Source organism: Gopherus evgoodei, chromosome 2 (genome assembly GCF_007399415.2).
Source record: "Gopherus evgoodei ecotype Sinaloan lineage chromosome 2, rGopEvg1_v1.p, whole genome shotgun sequence".
NCBI classification, from domain to species: Eukaryota; Metazoa; Chordata; order Testudines; family Testudinidae; genus Gopherus; species Gopherus evgoodei.
The window spans coordinates 158,586,014-158,609,289 of NC_044323.1; the positions used below are offsets into that span (position 1 = coordinate 158,586,014).

At 54.1% G+C, this 23,276-nt stretch overlaps 1 protein-coding gene and 1 long non-coding RNA gene across 6 annotated transcripts in view; one reads left to right on the plus strand and one right to left on the minus strand.

Moving 5' to 3' along the window:
• The window catches only part of DMTN (dematin actin binding protein), a 37,003-nt gene extending 14,620 nt beyond the window's left edge, over positions 1 to 22,383 (minus strand). The window contains exons 1-2 of one of the 5 annotated variants that reach the window (XM_030552117.1): positions 21,867 to 22,383; positions 240 to 303 (exon numbers count right to left, since the gene is read on the minus strand). The gene's annotated coding sequence lies outside the window, so the exon portion shown is untranslated. Of the gene's footprint in view, positions 1 to 239; positions 304 to 823; positions 912 to 2,135; positions 2,459 to 7,244; positions 7,399 to 21,866 lie in introns of those variants that run through there. The other 4 variants (XM_030552113.1, XM_030552114.1, XM_030552116.1 and 1 more) reach the window with 4 other exon arrangements.
• On the plus strand, positions 17,675 to 21,858 carry LOC115646374. The gene is made up of 2 exons (XR_003999004.1): positions 17,675 to 20,922; positions 21,719 to 21,858. It is a non-coding gene; the product is annotated as an uncharacterized LOC115646374 (long non-coding RNA).
• Positions 22,384 to 23,276: the final 893 nt, after the last annotated feature.

The window sequence follows — 23,276 nt, forward strand, 5'->3', positions numbered from 1 at the left end:
TGGCAGGGCTCTGAAATATTCATCAGCAGGCTCAGCAGGGGGCTGCCCAGTGGAGAGGGGAAAAGCTGGGAAGGGGAATGGGGTGGGGGGATGAGGCTTGTGGAGCCAGAACCAGGGCGGTTCTGATCTAGGCCCCACTGTCTCCTGAGTCAGAGGGCTTGGGAGAGCTGCATACACAACTCTAGGTTTGGCCCATTTCTCCTGGCAGGTGGGGAGATGCTGATGAGCGGTTTACGTACCAGTGATCCTGTGTTTCCACATCCCTTTGGGCTCCTAGGCTGGGCTGTGGGTCAGATGGTCCCTCTGCAATGAGGGATAGAGATGGGGAGAGGTGAGATCCTTCCACACACCAGACACGGCGTGCTGATTCCCCCTTCACACCCACCCACACACCGCCTCTCCCACAGTCCGGTCTCTGCAGCCAGAGCAGCTTGGACGCAGACACCCAGGGAGACCACATGTCAGATGAGGGGAAACTGAAACCTCTGCCACCCTCAGACCCCTGCTTCCCCCACCAGCTGACCAGCACCCTCCCTGTATGGGGTGCCCTTGGGAGCTAGTGTAGCTTCTTCAATGGCCAGAGCAGGCGCTATTAAGCAGGGACAAGCTTCCCCTTCCCTAAAGCAGTGCAGCGCTCCCCACCCAGGGAGCAAGAGACCTGAACTGGGGAGCTAGCCAGCGTCCTGCGTGGCCCAGGGTGGGAACCCCTTCCTGCAGGAATTTCGCCCGAGTCTCCCACCTGGCATGGCGGAGTGGCACACTGTTCCCAGATGTATACAGTTCCATTTTTGAAACGTGTATTATTTGCTTGCCCCCAGCTTACCAAGCAATATAGATTGTCCCGTATGAGTGACCCATCCTCTTCATTATTTACCACTCTCCCAATCTTTGTGTCATATGCAAACTTTATCAGGGATGATTTTATGTTTTCTTCCAGGCCATGGATAATGATGTTAAATAGTGCAGAGCCAAGAACAGATCAATCCCTGCAGGACCCCACTGGAAACAGACCTGCTCAATAATGAGTTCCCATTTACAGTTACTTTTGTTAGTTAGCCCCGGTTTTGAGCTAACATGTGCAGCCTGCCCAGGGGAGATGGCATGGCTTGGAGCACACACAGCCTGCTCAGAGCCCAGGACACCGAGTGATGGCTCTACCGCTTCAGGGTGTGGCCAGGGAGGAGCTGGCAGCGCCGGTGAGCCTGCAGTAATCTCAGCCAGTTGGGCTCCCAGACACTGCTGAGTCTTTCCATGCAACGAGCGGTGGGATCATTGCACTTGTTTTGAGCCATTGTTCTTGGGACAATGGTAAGTGACAGAGAGTGCATTTGGACGCCTCCCAAGCTCCCAGCAGTGACACAGACGGGCTCGATCTGCCTACTCGGCCCTGCCCAGATCTCCCCACCTCCGACTATAAAGTCCGGTCAACAAGGGCTTTCCAGGAAGTCCCTGGGGCAGCGGACAGACAGCTGGGGAGCAGATCAGCCCATTCCACAACCATGGTGCAGCCGGCACTTCTGTGGGGCAGGGCCCTTCGGGGCAGTGCTTAATTTGTGCCAGAGCTTGCCAGGGCTGAGCCCGGCACCTCTGGGCCTGGCAGTTCATTGCCCCGGCAACTCTGGGCCTGCTACATCAGTTATGAAAGTAAAAAAATTGCTTGAGCCCTGGCACCTCTTTCATTACAAATTAATCACTGCTGCAGGGGATACATGCAGGGCCAGATTGCTGACCCCACTCCTGCAAAAGGGAGTCCCTTCCTGCTGCCCCTCCTTTGGGAAATCCTCTCTGCTCTCTATGAGTCAGTCCCTTCTCTCTCTGGACAAGTCCCCATCACACCGAGCACCCGGGCGAGGGAGATGGGGTGAGGCAGGTGTTAAGCTCTACTGTGCCACCCTGGTGCCTACTGATGTCTCCAGTCCCCGCTTGGTGGGGCTCTGATACCCCCAGCCTCTGGATTCTGCCCCCCTTACAGCATCATCCCCCTCAGGGGCTACCGCCAACCTCTCAATACCCCCAGGTTAATAGCCAGGCAGAGATGGGGAAAACCAGGGCTGTTCGGGAGAGTGCAAAGCCTTATCAATAGGTTTGGATCTTGCACAACCAGAGGTGCAGTTCTGATGTGGATCCCATTTTACCTGAGCCATGGAGTTTGGGAGTGGATCAGACAACCGGCTCTGGTTTTGATCCATCTCTGAGTGCCGGTGTATCCTCTCCACCATCTGGGCACCTCTCACACGGGGAGGCAGGGCATGACAGAGCTATGCGGCAAGCCCGCTCCCAGCCAGAACCTTATCAGCCCCACAAGTGGCGTCTCCAAATACCAGACCTCTGCAGCCCCCATCTCCCCGGTCTGCTCTCTGTCCTGAGAGCTGAAACCCAAGCCTCGCCCTCCAGATGCACTTGCCAGCTGGAGACATCTCTGATCAATAACCCCCACAACCCACTGCTTGGAAAACGCATTCTTGCAGTCAGGGCCTGGTCTCACCAGGCCAGGCGAGCGGGGAACAGAGTAATCCAACTCCGGAGCAGTCTCTAGTCTCCCTGTGTTGCAGGCTGTGGCGGGGGGTGATTTGCCCAGTTATTACACACACCTCCATCTCCCCCACTCCTTGCCCCCCAGTCTGCAAAAGGCTGCCAGTCTGTCAGTGCTCAAGCAGGGGAGAGGGCGCATGTGCCACCTCTAAGGGAGAGACTCGATATGCTCCATCTTTCCTGGGTTCCATCTGCTCTGGTCTTCAGAGCAGCCACCAGCTGCTGAGGCTCCGGGAGGGAGGGATCAGTGGGACCTGCTAGGGACCAAAATGAGGAGCCTTTATCCAGTACCATCCTTCTCCAAACTCTGGGAACCGGCATCCAAACGAAGCACAATTCTACAGCTGTCAGAGGACACATGAAAACAGCCGTGTGGCCTCAGCAAAGGGACCAGGATCCCCCAGGGGCCTTTGACACAGGCTTGTGGGGTGACCCAGAGCAGGTCAACCTTTTTGGCAGTAGCCCCGGAAGCTGTTTAGTGAAACCCCGACGCACTCAAAATCAGTGGCCTCTTTCCTTCCATTCCTCCATTTCTCCATGATACCACAGACCTAGTGCAGGGGCTTGTGAGGGTTCATTCTGGTTACATGGAGCTCTGGACGCCTGGCCCCAGATTATCCAAAAAAGCGCAGGGCTCGATGCTGAGAGCTCGTGAGAATGAAGCACTTTCCATGCTCTGAGCCACTCAGCACAAGCACAGGCCTTGCCTCAATCTACCTAACAACAGGTCAGAGGACCTTTGCCTTTCCTTCATGCTGGGAGTTTATAACAGGCGTGGAGCAGATTAGACATGCCAAGACCCCTCAGGGGTTGGTCTTCCTCCCAGCCATGGCTTGGGACAGGCTGGCGTTTGTCTGACAGTCTGGACGGGACTCCCCCAGCAATGCCACCTGAAGCATGCTGCCCAGGAGGCCTGTTCACCTGCCATCCCCAGCTGCCGATGCGGTAGCTAAGCCCTGTAGCTAAGTCCTGTCCTCCAGTTGGGGGAACAATGGGTTTGTTGTTCTGAGGCCTCAGCCTCCCTCAGCCCAGAGGAGTTGAACAGGCTCTGCTCCGTCTGGCTTTTCCTCAGCAGGAGTTTGTCTCCCCCACTGCCCTGCCTCGGGCAGGTGGTCCTGTGTCGGGGCCCAGCTCCGAGGCCTGTTATCGCAGGCGATTGTTGACCTGGCACTGACAATCAGAGCAGAGTTAATTAAGCCTTTTGTCAGAGCCAGCATGCTGGGTTGAGAAGGTCCCAGTGGGGAGTAAGGGCAGCAGTCTGGCTGCACTTAACCTATGGCCCTGGAGTGCTAACAAGCAGCCATGCAGTTCTGGGAAGGAAAATAACCCAGTACAGAAGGGGCTGGGCTGGGATGGGATGTGGGGAGGGATTGTATTCCCCTCTTTTACAGGTTTCTTGCTTTTCTCTGAAATTCTCCTTTAGGGCAGGAGTAGGGAGAGAGCAAACAATCCTCATACTCCGAATGGGGAGTGTCTACACTGTCTTGCGCTGAGTCCATCTCTTTTGTTTCCATAGCAGCTTTCACCCTGATGGGACTCTGAGATGCGGCCACCTCTGGGGTGGCAGTCGGGTGGGCCGGAGGGGTGACATGCAGCTCACGGCACAGCAGTGCTATCTGGGACCAAGGTGCATTACACCCCTGTATAATGAGAATCTTGAAAACCTGCACAGGAGCTCATTGTTCCAGGAGAAGCTCACATGCAACAAGTTCATGGGGCTCATCGGGTTTTTTTTACCATGGAATTCTGAAAAGCTAAAGTGGCTCTGCAGGGCATTTAGCCTTTAATTCTGAGGAGCCCTGGGGCTTCAAACCTGAGGCTTAAAGCACTAAACCATTACTTCTAGAAATGGAAGAAGGGAGGGACTAAGGTCCCCCCAAAGGCTGAGCCTCCTCCAGCCCCAGGAAATCAAGCTGGCATGATATGTCACCCTGATCTCTCTTCCAGGAGACATAGTCACCATCCGGGCTCATCAATCTCATTGGGAATCTCTCTGCCTCTGGGCCACAAACACACTCCAAATAACCCTTTGGTTTGGTGCTGTGTTGCCAGAATCCAGGCTAGCAGAGGTAGAAATGCAGCTCTGGCTCTCCTCTGGCCAGGCAGCCACACCCAGAGCCCATTCCAGGTGGGCACAGAAATCCAGCCCCACTTCTTCTCCCCTTCCCAGGTGCTGCTCCCAGACCTTCTCTGTGTCTGGGATTCCCCATCTATAAAATGGGGATGGATGTTTCCCAGGGATGGGGCTGTGAGCCTTAATTCATGAGTGCCTGTAAAGTGCATCGAAATCCTCAATGGATGGCGCCAGGAAGGGCAAAGGACTATTTCGTCTGCTTGTGAAAGCCTCTGTCTCTCTGTGCGGCAGCCCTGCACAGCAGGGAGCGTGAGGGACACTAGATAACGATGTATTGTAGGGACCAGGCCGGCTGAGTAGCTGACTAGCACAGGATACATGAGCTCAGACTTTCCACAGGCAGCGCTGCAGGCAAAGCCAGGAGTGGAGTCCCTGACTCTCTGGGAATGGCTTCAGCAGAGGCCCTGCTCCTCCTGACACTGGGATTTGCTGTTAGCAGATAAGAAGAGCCCTTGGAAATCTCAGGCTGCCCGTTGTAAAGGGGATTAGGGATCAGGTGGAAGCTGACAGCCAGTTGCAAGGGGACACACTGTGCACTGGAATCTCAGGAACCACAAATGTCCTGGTCATAGCCTTGTTGAGTGCAAGTCTCATGCAGGGCTGGCTCCAGGCACCAGCACATCAAGCGCGTACCTGGGGCGGCAAGCCACGGGTGGCACTCTGCCAGTTGCTGCGAGGGCGGCAGGCAGGTTGCCTTTGGCAGCATGCCTGTAGAGGGTCTGCTGGTCTCGCGGCTTCGGCAGACCTCCCGCAGGCGTGCCAACAAATCCCCAGGATCAGGGACCTTCCGCAGGCAAGCCGCCAAAGGCAGCCTGCCTGCCGTGCTTAGGGTGGCAAATACCTAGAGCTGCCCCTGGTCTCATGGATTTCCCAGTCCGTTGTACCACCCCCATGGATGAGCCTAAGTTCTCCTGATGCTTGGCAGCAAGTAGTATACTTGGAAATCCACAGGATGGGAGCAGGTGATGTAAGCACATTTCACACCCTGTTTAGCTAAACCATACCCAACCTAACTATCAGCTAGGTCCTATGTAGCGTATGAAGCAGATTCACATAAAGCCACATTCACCTGGGAAGATCCACGTGAAGCCACATCCCATGTATTCGATGGGAATGATCTCCATGTGAAGCCACCTCCCATGTACCTACTGGGGAAAATCCATACGAAGCAACTACCCATGTGTTCAACGAGAACAATCCACTTGAAGCCAAGTCCCACATATTCACTAAGGATAATCCACGTGAAGCCATATCTCATGTTTTTACTGGGGATGACCCACAGGAAACCATGTCCTGCATATCCACCGGGGATGATCCACGTAAAGCCACATCCCATGTATTCAATAAGAACAAACCATGTGAAGCCACATCCCATGTAGCCACTCGGAACAATCCACATAAAGCCACATCCTGTGTATTCAATGGTAAAGATCTATGTGAAGCCACATCCCAGGTATCCACTGGGGAGAATCTCTGGAAAGCCACATATCAACTGGAGATGATCCACATTAAGCCATGTCCCACACACACACTGGGGTGATCCGTGCAAGTCAATGGTACATCACACACTTCAATGTAACACCATATCTATTTCCATGTGAGGTGCAGAATGCTCAGCTCCTCCATGGATGTTCCAAGTGAGTGCAGGCACTGCCTTTGGGGTAACATGTCCCAGGTGGTCCATGTCTGGCACAAAAATTGGGGATGAGCCACTATCCCAGAGTGTGATGACAGGTATTCTTATGTGCTAGGGAGCATAGCAGGAAGGAAATCAGGGTGAGGAAAGGAGGCCATGGAAGGAGGAGCAAGTCTTGGGCAGTTATATGGAGCCCAGGGGAACATCAGCATGCTGGAAGCAGTGAGCAATGCTCGGGTGCATCGGAGGAGGCTGCATGCAGGCTGGAATCACCTCACCCCTATTCACAGCTCAGCCAGGCAACGATCTATGCTGAGTCACGGAAGTCACATCTGGTTGAGTTGGAACATTTTGACAAAACTGTCAAAAGCAGCTGCTTGGCCCTCACCAACAGGCAGACCCGTGGGTATTTTTACATGATAATCACATTATCCAAAATAATCACCAAAAACATTGCTCTCCATCCCTGGCTGCCTCCCATGTGCCTGCCAGCTCCCATCAGACCCATTCCCCATGCCCTTACCCAGTGGTTCACTCCCTCCCTGGGTCCCCTGGGACCCTTAACTAGGTCCTGGCTAGAAGCAGCCAATAGCCGCTTCCCATCAAGGGAAAGGTGGGCTCCTTCGGAGACATGGCAACTGCTTAGGAACATTTCAGACTCTCCCTTGTGCAACAACAGCGTCTGGGCTGCACGCCTTTCAAACCACCCACTTGCTAGCCTGCCAGCAACAGATCAATACAAGGCGGACCTGGGCTCTGCGTGCACCCTGAGTCACCCGCCAATTCACTGTGCCCATGCCCTGAATGGACATGTATATACGGCCAGACAGATGGAGAGAGGAAGAACTGGACTACAGACATACAGACAGGCAGATGGACCAAGGAAGGGACACGCAGCTAGATTAGAGAGAGACGAAAAGAGAGAATAAGCCAAAAGGATACCTGGGGAGAAGGATGTGCATGGTGATGATTAGACAGACAGGAGAATCTGACACACTGTAGATGAAGAGAAGGAGGCAGGCAGACAGAAACGAGAGGCCCAGCGGAGGAGGCAGGCAGAGCTGTAGCTGTCCCAAGAATCTGTCCCTTTCACCTACTGCCTTCAGCTCCCGTGGCCTAGACCCCACCCTTTCAGGGCACTTCACCAGAACATGCTTATCTGGAGCAGACAGCAGTGCCAACGCCCAAATCAGCAGCCTTTCTCTCCATAGCAACTACCAATCTCCCTGGGCCAGTGATCCCAGCCACTCAGGCTCTCCTTGGCAGGCAGTCTGAGTACACACGTGCTGGCTGCTTGTGGGTGCCATCAGAGATAAGGCTGGATCCTACCCATGTTTGGGATTCTCACACCGGCCAGCTGTGAGCCACCAGGGGCTGGGATCCAGATCTCTCTGCACCAGGGAGCAAACTGATTCCATCCTTCCCCCAGCACCATAGGGACTGGGCACTGAGACTGGTTGCCGAAAAGGAACAGCTGAAAGCCAAGCAAAGCTGGGTGGAGCAGCACGGGGTTGTGAACGTTGGGGCTGGCTGGCCCATGCTCAGCCCCGAGTTATGGTGCTGATGGGGTTGACCAAGTGCCAGCCAAATCCACGGGAGGTGAGAGTGTGAATCGAAAGTTAAAGCAATGCCCAATTCTCTCCAGAGCCCATGCCTGCGTGAAGCCATCCGGGAAGCTGGTGAACCAGTGCAGGTTGCAGTGCCAGCATTACCCAGCCCTGTGGCTCCTTACCTCCAAGGTACACAACCCCGTCGCCCGCTCTCCCAGCAGTGGGCTGAGATCAGCATTGGGCGGGACCCAGAGCGCGTGGCTAAAGCTGAGCCCAGGCAAGATGGAGGTGATGCTGGTGGGAAGGGGAAACACCTGGAAGAACATGCCTTCTCCTCAAGCAACCCCCATTACTGAGCCTTCAGCTCTCAGATTCAGCCAATCTGCAGCCTTGGGACCCCTTTGGGCTCCTCAGTGCTGTTGGTGCCCCATTACCCTTTGCAATTGACCAGAGGCTTATTGCCCTGTCCTCTGAGACAGAGACGACTGGTGACCTCCAGGCTTTATTCTATGTAAGTATGAGACCACATGCCCTGAGAAAACTACAGCAGCCTGTCTGCTTAGCCACATGGCCCAGGAGCGCCAGGAGCTGCACCGGCTGCCTAACAAACATAGAGCTCAGCCCAAGAGCTCTCCCCTGACATTCAAAGCCTGCCACTGGCTACCTGAGAGATGCCTCTTCCTCCATGACCACAGCCTCCCACAAAGAGTAACACCCAGCTCTTTTCAGCAGATCTCCAAGCACTCCTCACTCTGAAAGGTGTTTACCTTCACACAACCCTGGGAGGCAAGGGAGTACTAATATCCCCACTATACAGGGGGGGAACTGAGGCACAGAAAAACTAAGCAATTTGTCCAAGGTCATGCAGGAAACCTGTGGCAGAGCAGGGAATTAAACCGGTATCCCGCCCAAATCCTAGACTAGTGACCAAACCACTGGAACATCCTTCCACAGCCGCCCCAGTCTAGTGGAGCTGTGATACTGTCAACCGGTGGGGGAGACTCATGTGCGGGAAACAGAACCTTGACAGGTGCTGGATCCAGACTACGGAACTCACTGCCACAAGATACAAGAGCCCCCGGCTTCATCATGCTCAGAAATAAATGCAAAACTCTGCTAGCCTGCTTTTACTCAGATTGTGGGCTCTTTGGGGCACGGACCATCCCTTTCCTCTGTGTTTGTGCAGCACCTAGCACAATTGGAGTCCTGGATACAAATAACAATAATAATAACCAATAATCATCATTAATAATAGTAATAATAATCAAATAATAAAAATCCCTGAACTTTAGTTTACCTCCAATAAGCTCTTCTCACTCATGCAGTCAACCCAGAATGCAAAGATGATAGAGAGCTAGCTCACTGCATTTGGCCACTTTAACCTACTGACCCCTAGAAAGGTTTTGGGGAGGGGAAAGTGCACCAGATTTCCAGCTCCTCTAGCACAGCAGGGTGGTGCCCAGGCAGGGGCTGGCAAGTAGGATGTCCCAGGCTCTCCCCAGCCTGTGGGACAGACACAGAAGAGGATTAGAGAACAGAGCGGCGTTGAGCACTGCCAGCACAGTAACCTTTCAGAGCACAATGTTGGGCGGGGGGGAGCTGGGGACAGGAGGTTCTCAGTGCACAAAGCAGAGCTGACATGGGTGATTTAGGAGGCCGGCTCCCCCCACTCCAGGAAATCCGGGGTTTGACTTTTCACAGCAGCCAAGCATGTTAGTTTGCAGAGGCCTGTGGGCAAGGGGCCAGGGCAGGAGCAGCCCCTCCTGCTCCTCCAGAAGCTACAGCCTGAGAGAGATGGGGGAGGGGTATCAGGCATGGCTCATGCACTCCTCTTCCTTCCTTCTCCCACTCTCACCTTCTCACTCGCTTCTCCTCCCTCCCAGCATTTCAACTCTCCTTTCTCCCTCGCCCTTCCTCATCACGTCTCTTTCTCTATTTCTTTCTCTCCATCTCTCATTGTTTCTCTCCCCTGGCATTTCCCCCTCCCTCGCTCTGAGGCGTCATGTGAGGGTTGCTATGGAAAAGACTCACAGCCATAAATAAGCGAGGGATATGCTAGGTCACAAGTTCCTGAAACAGACGGGGAGTTGGGCCCATGAGCCAAGAACGCACATGGCCGCATGGGGAAGGGGGCTGGGGAAACACACCCAGCCCTGCTGGACGCCTCTTTGCGCTACCACTAGGACAGCAGAGAGAAAGATGGCCAGCGATCTGGTGCCCCACGCAGCCATAGGGAACATCCTGGACAGTGGCTTAGGACCTGCAGTTCTGCACCCCCTGACTCCTCACTCATAGCCACCTCCTCCCACTAAAACACCAATAATCCCCCTCCCTAACAACCCTCATCCCATCCCAGTGCCCCAACCTGCTGCACAGGAATGCTGGGGGCCAGCCCTGTCGACCCCAAGGGCAATTGCTTCCTTCTCCATCCTGCTCTCTCCCTAGGACAAAGAAGAGACAGGGGCTTTCGAATAAAGATTCTGCTATCTCAGCATCTAGGCTGCCCCGCTCTCCAGTCGCCATCCTTCAACAGGAGCTCTATCCACAGCCCAGGCTCCCTGCCTCCTCCACTCTGCCCCAGGGGGATCTAGAGCCAATATCCTGTAGCGTGGGAGAGAAATCTGATAATATCCTCTGTGAGTCAGCGTCTGCAAACTGGCCTCTATAGCGCCTTCCAACCAAGGAGCTCAAAGCCCTGCCCATGTCAGCGAATTAAGCCTCGTGTTCCCGCAGGAGGAGGTAAAGGTGGGAAAGTGAGGCACAGAGTAAGCCAATGGCAGAACACGCAGGGGTCCAATTATCACATCAGCCATGTGCATGCAACTCCTGAAGACAGTAGGACCGGAGGCCATACAATTTACAGCATGATCAGAACCCAGGAGTCCTGACACACATTGAAATCCAGGCCTCTCCTTTGCCCAATAGGCCACACTCCCACCCTGTCCCCATTTGCCCCCGTCTCTCAAACAAGTACCTGGTCATTCAATAAATACATGGGAATGCTCCACACAATGTGTCATCTCCACCCCATAGGTTCATCCTAGCTCAAGTATCTACCAAGGCACCTGCATGCCCCTCATCCAAGTACCTTCCCTCCCAGTACCTGGGACCCCACAAACACTGACAGGTTTATCCTCACAACCTGCCTAAGAAGTAGGACAGTGCCACTATCCCCATTTTACAGATGGGAAACTGATGCACAGAGCAACTAACTGACTTGCCCCCAGATCACACAGTGAGTCTGTAACAGAACCAGGACCTGAACCCAGGTCTCCTGAAGTCAGTCTAGTGCCTTAATCACAAAACATCCTGTTTCCTCCTGGCAAGAGAAGAACCTGGGCCGGATTTCTGTGCCCATATGGAGGAGACTAAGGGGGGATATGATAGAGGTATATAAAATCATGAGTGATGTGGAGAAAGTGGGATAAGGAAAAGTTATTTACTTATTCCCATAATACAAGAACTAGGGGTCACCAAATGAAATTAATAGGTAGCAGGTTTAAAACAAATAAAAGGAAGTATTTTTTCACACAGCGCACAGTCAACTTGTGGAACTCCTTACCTGAGAAGGTTGTGAAGGCTGGGACTATAACAATGTTTAAAAGAGAACTGGATAAATTCATGGTGGTTAAGTCCATAAATGGCTATTAGCCAGGAAGGGTGAAGAATGGTGTCCCTAGCCTCTGTTCATCACAGGATGGAGATGGATGGCAGGAGAGAGATCACTTGATCATTGCCTGTTAGCTTCACTCCCTCTGGGGCACCTGGCATTGGCCACTGTTGGTAGACAGACACTGAGCTAGATGGACCTTTGTTCTGACCCGGTACGGCCGTTCTTATGTTCTTATGTTCTTAACTGGCTCTGGGTGTGGTCCCACAGAGGAAAAGAACAGAAAGTGGACACTAGTGGGAGTGAAGGAACTCAAGTTCTTGCCTTCTCTCTGCAGTAGCTAGTCCCCACTGCGATCTCTTTCCTCCTGGTGTGTTTCTCTCCTGGAGGGAGTTTGCACATGTGCTGTTCACATCTTCCTTGACAAAAATGGGAGCCCTAAGTCACCTGGATGGCTGCGAGTGCCACAGGGGAAGCTGTAGCAGAGACAAGGCACAGGAATTTTCCCCACTTTGTCTTCAACTGAGACAGTCTACGCTACAGCTCCCACCAGTCTCTCGGCTTCCTGCTGAAAGGCTGTTCTGTGTGCACAGACCCACCCACCCCAGCCCCCAACCAACACCAGCCAAGTCCATTAGAGACGCAGCCCCAGCAATGAACTCTTAATGCTGTGAGTGAGCGGTGATAATGGCACATCAATTACCATCCGGGAGGCAGTCGGCTCTCAATTGCAGCAGGGATAGTGAACGCACACAGGCTCTCTGCCTCAATAGCCGCTTGCACAGCACCATCCATTACACCAGCCAGCCGGCTTCCGCTAGGAGAGGTCAGCCCAGCCTAATTAGGCCCATTAGAATGAAAGATCTGGCTGTCAGAACATGGCCCCCCAGCTCCAGGCAGCATGAGCACATGTCCTCCTAGGCACCTGTGTCTTTGGTTTCTGCACCTGCCCCCCGACCCCATGCCCATGCATCCCAGGCAAGCAACTAGCCCCCAGAGGGAAAGAGCAGCTACAGGCATGGGACAGTTAAGCAAAGAGCAGCCGGAGCCCCCAGAGCAGCAAGGAACGGCTGCATAGGGTACAGCATGCTGGACCATCACATACCTGACTGCTGTCTGTTGGGTGAGGTTGGGCAAAGCTACATGGGAAGTCTCTGCCCAGCTACAGCTCTGCCTGCCTCCTCCGCCCACGATTGGGTGCCCCATGCAGGGACTTGGCATGGGGTCACCACAGAATGGCCCAGGTGCCCAGGCAGTGGTTTGGATGCCCTGTGTGATGGTTTGGGCTTGGCCTCCCTGTTCAGTGACAGCTTGAGTGGCTGGGCCACATGCATGACTTGGGTGAGCTAGGGTCTGGCTTAGGTGCCCACGTTCCTGACAGTGATTTGGATGCCCCGTGGGACTGTATGGACTTGGCTATCCCATTAAGCGGCTCCTGGGATCTATATGGCGGCTTGATCCTGGGTGCCTGGGGCAACTGCTTTGCTAGAAGAAGAGCAGCGAGGTAGCAGTAGCACCAGGGGAGACATGGAAATGAGATCCACAACTCTGGCCGAGTTTATTGGCATCTATCTCCTCCTTTGTCCAGCTTCTCTTCCCCGGTCCCTCCCAAATGTGTTGGAATAACGCCTCTGGGGAGGCTGGCAACGCTAACCCGGTGCTATTGACAATCTATTCCTTCCACACTGTTTAGCATCACCCAACAGAGGTGCCAGCTGGAAAAAGGATGACTCATTAACATTAAAATATGGGCTGCACAAGCAGAAAACTTTGCAGCTGGTAGGATATTTTTCCCCTAGCAGAGTGGGTCAAAGGGGAGGTCTCTCGCTCACTGTGAGGCGAGCAGTGGAACGGGGTAGGGGAGAGCAGAGGCAGACAGCTCCCTTCAAGCTGGCTCAGCAAAGCAGCTGCTGCAAAGCACATGAGCAACAGGGAGTGTTTCTAGGCAAGTGCTGTGTGGGCCTCACAGGGTCCCTGCCCTCAGTCATCAAACAGGCTCTGGCCCACAGCCTCCCAGGCAGAAGGAGTGGCTCCAGTCAACATGCCCACACCCCACAGGCTTCTTGGTACTAAATGAAGTTTGTGTCAATTACTGCTCCCAGGTCAGGCTCTGCAGGATAAGAGCCTGTGTTTATTGCTCATTCTGGCTGCCTCCTTGTCTCTTCACTTCTTTGCTAAAGGAGCAGAGAGGAGGAGAAGAGAGAGACAGGCTGGGAAGGGGTGAAGGCTAGGGTGCATTGTGCTTTCTCAGCAGGTGACACTTGCATAACTGAGGGCTTGTCTACATCAGAAAGTTGCAGCGCTGGTGAGGGAGTTACAGCGCTGCAACTTTGAAGGTGTACACATCTGCAGGGCATCACCAGCGCTGCAACTCCCTGTTTGCAGCGCTGGCCGTACTCCCGTTTTGTCTCGGGTGTAGAGGATCCAGCGCTGGTGATCCAGCGCTGGTAATCCAATGTAGACACTTACCAGCGCTTTTCTTGACCTCCGTGGAAGGAGGAAGCCTCTGGTAATCAAGCTGGTCTCCTTTCCCGGTTTGCTCTCTCGTTCCCGGAACCCCGAGCAAGCAGGTCTCCTTCCCTGCGGTTTGCAGGGTGGCTCCGGGAACGCGAGAGCAAACCGCGGCGAAGCTGGTCTCCTTCCCCGGCTTGCTCTCTCGTTCCCGGAACCCCGAGCAAGCAGGTCTCCTTCCCTGCGGTTTGCAGGGTGGCTCCGGGAACGCGAGAGCAAACCGCGGCGAAGCTGGTCTCCTTTCCCGGTTTGCTCTCTCGTTCCCGGAACCCCGAGCAAGCAGGTCTCCTTCCCTGCGGTTTGCAGGGTGGCTCCGGGAACGCGAGAGCAAACCGCGGCGAAGCTGGTCTCCTTTCCCGGTTTGCTCTCTCGTTCCCCGAACCGCCGAGCAAGCGGTTCTCCTTCCCTGCGGTTTGCAGGGTGGCTCCAGGAACGCGAGAGCAAACCGCGGCGAAGCTGGTCTCCTTTCCCGGTTTGCTCTCTCGTTCCCCGAACTGCCGAGCAAGCGGTTCTCCTTCCCTGCGGTTTGCAGGGTGGTTCGGGGAACGCGAGAGCAAACCGCAGCGAAGCTGGTCTCCTTTCCCGGTTTGCTCTCGCGTTCCCGGAACCCCCCTTGAAGCCGCCCAACAGCGCTGCAGTGTGGCCACATCTAACACCACTTGCAGCGCTGGTTGCTGTAAGTGTGGCCACTCTGCAGCGCTGGCCCTATACAGCTGTACTAATACAGCTGTAACAACCAGCGCTGCAAAATTTTAGATGTAGACATGGCCTGAGATCATGGGTGGCACTGTCCCGTGATCAGCCATCAGGCTAGAAGGGTGAGACCTGGGCTCTATTCCCAGCTCTCCCACTCACCTGGGGCAAATCAGTTCCCCCTTCTCTGTGCCTCAGTTTCTCCAGCTGCAAAATGGGGAACATGATATTGCCCTTTCTTTGCACTGCACTATGTTATCTGACCTCCATTGGCAATGCACTTTGAGATCTACAGGTGAGCAGGGAGATGAGAGGGGCCATTTTCACCATCAGTGTTCAGGAGACCTGAGACTCGGGTGGATATCTGTGACACTGCTGTAATCTCCTGGTTTCTGAGCTCTAGCAGGAACTAGCAGCCATTGCTCCTGAAGCCAAGGAAGTGCTATGCTAGTTTGCAGCGGCTCTGGGTGGCTCTTGGCCAGAAGAACCAGGGCCATGTTTCTCAGGCAGCGCAGGAGGGGTATCCTTGCATTTAAACAGTGCCTTTCACCCCAGGATCTCAAAGTACTGTGGCATGCACTGAGCATCGCTGTTGCATCTGAGGATCCCTGCATGGGGAGGTTAGCTCCCACAGATCCAGTGCTGTCATTCTCACCAGGGATGGGAAACAGAGCATGTCATCTGGATGCAGTGGGCCAAGGTCTGCTCCACTCTGCTGTGACCCTGCTGACTCCAACGCCACTGCTCCGCTGTGCCTGAGTGCACAGCTTGCCAATGGCCACCCAGCCTTGCAAAGGGAGATGATGTCCTTTTAGCAGCCCCTGGGTGCTGGAGAGACTGCAGCTGTGATGCAGCGGGGTGAGGAAAAGGCTCCTGTGACGTGTAAAATGGGATTAGAATGGGATTAGCCATTTTATCCTGTATGCGAGGGGGGTGGGAGATCTCCCACGACAGCATCTCTTAGGGGCAGCAGGAAACAGTCTAAGGGATAATGTAAAGGGGATGGGAGGGGAGATGGTGAAGGCTGCACCCAGAAAGGCATAGACACAGGTGTGGAGGTGAATGCACCAGCGTGCATGTGTCCAGAATGGCCATGATGGCAGCCTGGCAGGGAGCAGCCAAACCCCAGCAGACTCAGACTCCAGGACCCCCTTCACTTCCTGACAGTCTGTTCCCTGTGTCATCGCCCTCCCTGCGGGCAACTCCCTCCCTGGGCAATCCTGCAGGGAGCCCTCGTACCCTATGGGGACCCTGACAGCCCATAAGGATGGTACACCTTCTGCGCATGTCCTCACTGAGGCCCTGCCCCATTCCCAGCTACACTCAGGGGACATCCCCAATCCAATTCCCAGCTCAGGAAAAGTGATCTCAAGGCCCCTACACATCCTGCCCTGCTTTCTGCCAGCGTCCCAGAGACCTGAGGGCAGGTCCGGCTCCAGGCACCAGCATTCCAAGCTGGTGCTTGGGGCAGCAATCTGCAAGGGGCGGCAGTCTCTGTTGTTTTGCCCCCAAGCAGCGCGCCGAATTGCCGCCGTGGACAGCGGGAGCAGTCCGTGTGCCCTTAGGGCAGCAGGCACGTTTCCGCAGTGGCTTCTATGTTTAGCTGTCTGCGGCGGCTTCAGCTAAACATAGAAGCTGCCACCGAATTGCCACTGCCGCGGAAACGCGCCTGCCGCTCTAAGGGCACACGGACTGCCCCACCATCCACAGCGGCAATTTGGTGCATTGCTTGGGGCAGTGAAAACTGTAGAGCCAGTCCTGCCTGAGGGCACTGCAGGCATCCTTGTTCCCAGCTCAGCCAGGGATAACTGGGCCGTGACTCCCTGGCCACCTGCCCGCACACACCTCCTGGAGAGGCAGCCCCTTTGCAGGCCGCAGACTCAAAGAAGCTTAGAACTCTCTCCACATCCCCAGCCATAGCAACAGCCCTGCCTGCTGCTGTGGAGACGCAAAGCCAAGGCTGGAAATAGGCAGCCGCGCTAAAGGCACTCAACAAACTGGGCACACTGTGGCGGTGGATGGGGTGGAAGGAGACAGGCCAGCTGTTCTTTGAGGGGCTTCAAGAAAACCTGGCTCCCTCTGCCCCTAGCTTCACAACCTATTGGCAAAGCTGCTCTATCAGCTGACCCCAGTGGATTCAGGCAGTGCTTGGCTCCTTACCACACGGCACCCTCAGGAGTCACCCTGGGGCTGTGGAAAATGGGGCGGGGAATCATTCTTCAGGAGGGCGAGTTTCCTTGGCAGGTCCCTTCCTGCTCCAAGCAAAGAAGCAAGCTACAAAGGAGAGCTCTGTCCCCTTGCTCCTGTGTTATCCTTACAAAGCATTCATACAGAGCTGGAAACACACATGGGTAGCCAAGATCAGGTCTATGTCATCCTGGCTGGGCACTCTCAGCACGGCACTAAGCCAGGGGATTTCTCTGGGATATCATGGTGAACAGTAAATAAAATGATAGAAGCATAGAACTGAAAGGGATCTCGAGAGGTCGTTTAGTCCAGGCCCCTGCACTCACAGCAGGACTAAGTATTATCTAGACCAATCCTGACAGGTGTTTGTCCAACCTGCTCTTAAAAATCTCCAATGATGGAGATTCCACAACCTCCCTAGGCAATTTATTCTGGTGCTTAACCCTCCTGACAGGAAGTTTTTCCTAATGTCCAACCTAAACCTCCCTTGCTGCAATTTAAGCCCACTGATTCTTGTCCTATTCTCAGAGGTTAAGAAAAACAATTTTTCTCCATCCTTCTTGTAACAATCTTTTATATACTTGAAAACTGCTCTCATGTCCCCTCTCAGTCTTCTCTTCTCGAAACTAAAGAAATTCAATTTTTAAAATTTTCCCTCAAAGGTCATGTTTTTTAGACCTTTAATCATTTTTGTTGCTCTTCTCTGGACTTTCTCCAATTTGTCCACATCTTTCCTGAAGTGTGGTGCCCAGAACAGGACACACTACTTTTTGCAACAGCATTACGCTGTTGACTCATATTTAGCTTTTGATCCACTATGACCCACAGCTCCCTTTCTCCTTCCCAGGCAGTCATAGATAGATAGATGTACACACACACACATCCACGAGGCCCTGCCTTCCCTGCATATGATGGCGGGATCAAAAACTGCTCCCCTCTCCCTTCAGCTGGGGTTGGATAGAGCTGTCCCCACCCTCCCCGGGCCAGACAGGGTTAGCGGAGTTTAACACCCACCACAATAAAGCACACTTGAGCCTTGGCTCTCTCCTAGGCCAGTGGCTGTTTCTGAGCTCAGCTGATCCTGCCCACACCCAGCGGGATGGTTTGATTTCTGCCCTGGCTGAGCAGGGCGAGGGTGTGGTGTTTGACACCCACCAACGGCCAAACAAGGTAGGCGTTCCTCTTAGAGACAAGTCAGAGCAAACCATGTGCAAGTTCCTTCGCCAGGAGGGAGTCATGGAGTCCCCTGCATTTCCCCAGGCCTCTCTCACTCTGTGGCAGCTTGGCAGCCATAGCCAGTTCCACCTTCTCAGCTGCTATTGCTCTGGGAACAAATGGCTTCTCAAGCCAGTTCTGTACATTAGCAGCATGTGCTTCACTGAGAGGCCAGAGCCGGTCTCAGCAGCTGAGGATGTAGAAGGGGCATAGGGAGGCCAGGGGGCAAAAGAACTGAGCCTTCCTACCAGCTGAGAATGTCCAGCTCAACACACCCAGCTTGCGAGGAGCAACAGAAACAAACCCTCATTAAAGCCCCTAATAACAAAGATACTGGTGATTCCTAACTGCACCATTATGGGACGGTTCCATTGACCTCTCTCTGCACTGTATCATCTGATGTAGGGTCGGTCCTGCTCATACAGCACATCTGTTGGCTTTGATGGCAGCCCCCACATGCTTTGGCCCCCAGACTCTGAGCTCTATGGGGCAGAGACTCGAGTTGTGTACAGAGAGGGCCAAGCACACCGATGGCACACAAAATAACGGCTGGAATTTCAATACAAGGATGGGCGCTGGTGAATGAGAAGCTATGGAGACTGGGGAGCTTGGATCCCCAGGAGAGAAATGGAGCTGTGTTTGCTGTGGGCCAAGAGTCAGCAGCACCAGGCTTTACACACGAGAGCAGCGAAAGGAGGAGAGACATAGACTGAGCAAGAGGCCAAGTTCCTTCCAGATTTGAGTCCTGTCCATTCCAGCCTGATGAGCCCCTACATTCTCCTTCCTGGACATCAAGCACCTCTGGAAACCTGCGCTACATATTGGCACACCCTGGGGGAATCATGGAGGGAAGGGCTCTTTCCTTTCTGTCCCAGCAACCCACTGGGCGGCAGTGCCCAGGTCCTGGGGGTAGCTAGACACAGCACTTCCAACATTCCCTCTCAGTTTCCTGTCAATGGGACTGTACCAAACCCCTGGATTGGAATCCCCAGCAGGAACATGGAGGACTCTGAAATCCCATCCCAGACCTGGGTCAGAAGTTTGCTAAAGGCTTTGATCATGACTCAAAACATGAGTCAAAACAAAGCTCTGGAGCCAAGAGACTTTGGAGGTTGTGGCTGGAGCTCAGATCTCTCAACTGTGGAAGGTGCATTTCTCTTTGGTGTCCCTAACACACATGGGAGAATCTAAGAGCCATTCCGACAATGCTTGAAACCCTAAGGCGGGCATATGAGTGGGCTGGCCCCATGGCTGCTCTATAGTCTGTCTTTCGAACCTGATGAGAATCACCCCATCCAGGCAGCGATCCCAGTACCCCTCTCCCCACTGTGCAAGCGGGTAGTTTTCCCACTCTTCTAGCATAGGAGGCGCTGGTATCTGTCTGTGTGTCCCCTCAGCAGCCATAGGATGGGTGATGGGAGGGGCAGATGGGCCTATGGGACCTTGATCCCATCCCCTCCAAAACCTGCAATACCCACAATGTTCTCATGTCCCCAGTGTATGGGCTGCAACCTCCCATGCCTCTCAGTCCTGCCCTGGAGGGAACCCTCTCTAGTATGAGAGTGGCCCGTTAAGCTGTGGCTGTTTGCTCCCTCTGACTGCCCATAAGGGTGGAGCCAAATTAAGGCCAACTGCAGTGGGGATTTTGGGGATATAGATGCTTGTCCTGCTAGAAACTGAACTAAGACATGTAAACTCACCACCCATGGGGGCTATCAGATGGGAATGGCTTCAGGTCACTGCTGATCTGGGCTGCTTTCAAACCAGTGCCCTTGGGAGCAAATGTCTACTTTTCTTCAGAGATGTTTCCCTCTTGACCGCATACTATACATCCTAGACCTGCCCATTGCCTAGGTCCACCTCCACAGCCATTCCCTGCTTTCCACCTAGCACGGCCTTGGCTCTTCCACCTCTACCTCTGCACAGAGAAGTTCTCCCTAAGTTGCAAACAGTGCAAGCCCTTGTCTCGTTCCTGTTTTGGCCTGGGAATCAGCTGGTCCCAGCTGAGGCTTCTGAACTCCCTTATGATACAAGGGCCTCTGGAAGCATCCCCAGAAGCCCAAAACTGCATGGAATTTGAAACTGCAGAGAGTCGGTTGCTAAGAGGGAGTCTACGGCTGTGCAGCTGTGGAGGCTGCCTGCCTGCCTGCCTGCCTTGTAGTTTTCCTGTTAGTCACAAAAATGTTTCTCTGTAGGAAATGGACATTAAAGGCCTGGACCTGCTGCATTTCTGCACCCACCTGGAATGGGCTCTGGATGCAGCCCTGAGAGGAGGAGAAGAACTGGACTGGATTTCTGAGCCCATGGGGAATGGGCTCATGAGAGCTGGGGAACTCATTTGTCAAACACAGGCCCACAGGACAACCAAATTCCTCAGGGCGGCAAGTTATATGGGCCCGTGGTGCCCATGCTACAGGAATATTCAGGACCCGGAGGCCCAGCTCCACCAATGTTCAGGGATGGGTCTCTCCCCTGGCCCCACCTGCTTCCCCCACGTGCCTCCCCCAGTGCATCTCCCGACCCTGCCTGCCGCCCCCAGGCATTTAAAAGGGCCCAGGTGACCCCAGCCACCACTAGCAGCGTAGTGGGGCTAAGGTGGCTTCCTGCCCGCCCTCATTCCGCAACACTCCTGGAAGCAGCCGACACATCTCTGTAGCCCTGGGGGGATGTGTATGTTCACGCACTGCCCCCGCCCTGAGTGCCAACTCCTCAGTCCCTTTGGCTGGGAACCATGGTCAATGGGAGCTGTGGGGGTGGTGCCTGTGAGCAGCGGTGCACGGAGACTCCCTGACCTCCCCCACCTAGGAGACGCTGCAAGAGGGGTGTGTGGGTTGCTTTTGGGGAGCTGTCTGAGGTAAGCGCCGCACCCCTCCCCCTCTCCTGCACCCCAACCTTAGCCCAGAGCCCGCACCCCAACTCCCTCACAGAGCCGCACCCCTGCACACACTCCTGCACCTCAATCCACTGTCCCAGCCCAGAGACCACACCCCCTCCTGCACCCAAATTCCCTCCCAGAGCCTACACCCCCTCCCACACACAAACTCCCTCCCAGAGCCTTAGACAGGTCTGGGAGGGCAGGACTTGGACCCATTCTGGGGACCACCAAAAATTATACAAACCTGCCACCCCATCACCTGGATGATTGGTCCAGAACCTCAAAGACAAATGCTCATTATATGTCCTAGGCTTCAACCACAGGGCCAAAGCTGGGGTGCTAATGCCTTGTTTAGTTGCCTATACATGAAAATTTGGCCCTGAGCATTAAAATGCTAAAACCAAAACATTTTAAGCAGCCTCTCAAACCAGTAATAGGCCAATGCAGCCCAGCAAGACCCCCTTAGCAGAGCTCAGCCAGACAGCTCTTATTAACCAGTGCCCGGCTGGCACCAGAATCCTGATTCCTACTACCAGCACCAGCTCCTGCCAACCAAGTACCAGCTTAGAATGCCTTAACTCCACCCTAGCAGCACAATACCCCTGCTGCCCCACATCACCAGCCGCACTCCAGGGGCAGCACATCCCAAGGCTATGTGTGGGGCCTTCCTTTTGGAAGCCACTTATGAAAACTATACATTTTGTCGTAGCCGGCGGTCATGCTTCTGGCAGTGGAGGGTGAGCATCCTCACTTAGCAAGCTGGTCCCCTTTCCAGGTGCCTGGGAGGAGGAAGATGCTGGACAGAAGGAAAGAAAGAGCAAAGAACAAACAGCCAGGGAGGGAAGGGAGGGAGAAAGCAAAGCAAGAAGAGGACGAGGAAGGGAAGGCAAGAGGAGGTAGAGTTGATGCTATTAACAACATACCAGCTGAACTCCAGTCCCTGCCGGTTCTGCACACTCGCTTGCTGCAGGTTGGGTTAGTCCTGGGCACAGGCACCAGAGTGGAACAGCATCTGCCTGGAATGTGCCCTCACGCCTGCCAAGCCATGGCAGGGTCAAGTACGAGCTCAGTAAGATCACACGGCAGCCTATGGAAGCCTCTTCCAGGAATCCCGCATGGTTTCCCAGCTCAAAAAACAAGCCGAGAACGATAACAACAACAAGCCCCAGGAGCTCCCCTGCCCTCTCTCGCAGCAAAACGCCTCTCCTAACCCTCCTTCTGCCTCTTGCTTGGAAGTAACACAGCGAATCCTCAGCCGGCTGCCCTTGCTGGGTTCAGCTGCTGTGCTGTTGGCGTGTATCTGACAGCATGACAGTCCTCTGTGTGTGTGTATCTCCCAGCCCCAGAGGCAGTGCCTGCAAAGGATCCAGTGGTGATAGCAATGTGGATTTAGAGAGCCAGTCAGAGCGTGTGTGCGCGTGTGTGCAGCTCCCCACCTCTGCTGCTGGCTCAGTCCATTTCTAAACAAGAGGAGAATTAACCAGCATCATGACGAAGCAGTATTTGTGAGAGGTGGTGGTTCTCCATCTTGCTCTCTCTCCCTCCTTCCGTTAATTTTTGTTGTTGCAAAATAAAATTAAATAAATCAATACATGTCACCACGCTATGTGCCAGTGCCAAAAATAACATGGCAGAATGAAAGGGAGAGGAGTGGGTGGGGGAGCAGTGGGTAGAATTTCCCCCTAGAAAATTCAGGCAATGCAATATAAAGGAACCAGGCTGACAAACAACATGTCATCCTGCAGAAATGGCTTTGCTCCAGCTGGCTATAGCTCATGGATAGTATACGTCTAGACCCACCTTTCCTCCCACATCATCCCACCTTGCCAACTGTTAGAGTGCAGCTGCCTCTGGGGTGGAACGTGGCAGCTGTCTGGGACGCAGCACTATAACGCTCTCGGATGATAATCGTATCTGTGTGGACATTTGAGACCAAGTTTCTGACTTCGGACTTGGATCAGAACTCCCGCAAAGTTCCAGGGGGGTTGGGGCTGGGAGGGTGAGTCATAGTCCTCTCTAAGGAAGCAGAGTGCAGAGCCCATGGTGGAATTTGGCATGGACACTGTGGCTGACACCCCATCTCATGGAAAAGATGCAGAATCTGTAAAAGCCATAAACAAGCTGGGCTTGGTGACACAGCTGATCCAAGAGGGAGCACCTCCAGCACCCCTTTGCACGAGGCTGGGGAAGCCATTCACTGATGACCCTGAAGTAAGAGCATCCTCTACTGAATCATCAGCACCAACTTTGGCAGCCGATTAGGTTTTCCTGGGAGGTCTCCCATCCATGTGCCATCCAAATCCACTGTGCTTAGCACAGTGATCTGGGTTCAT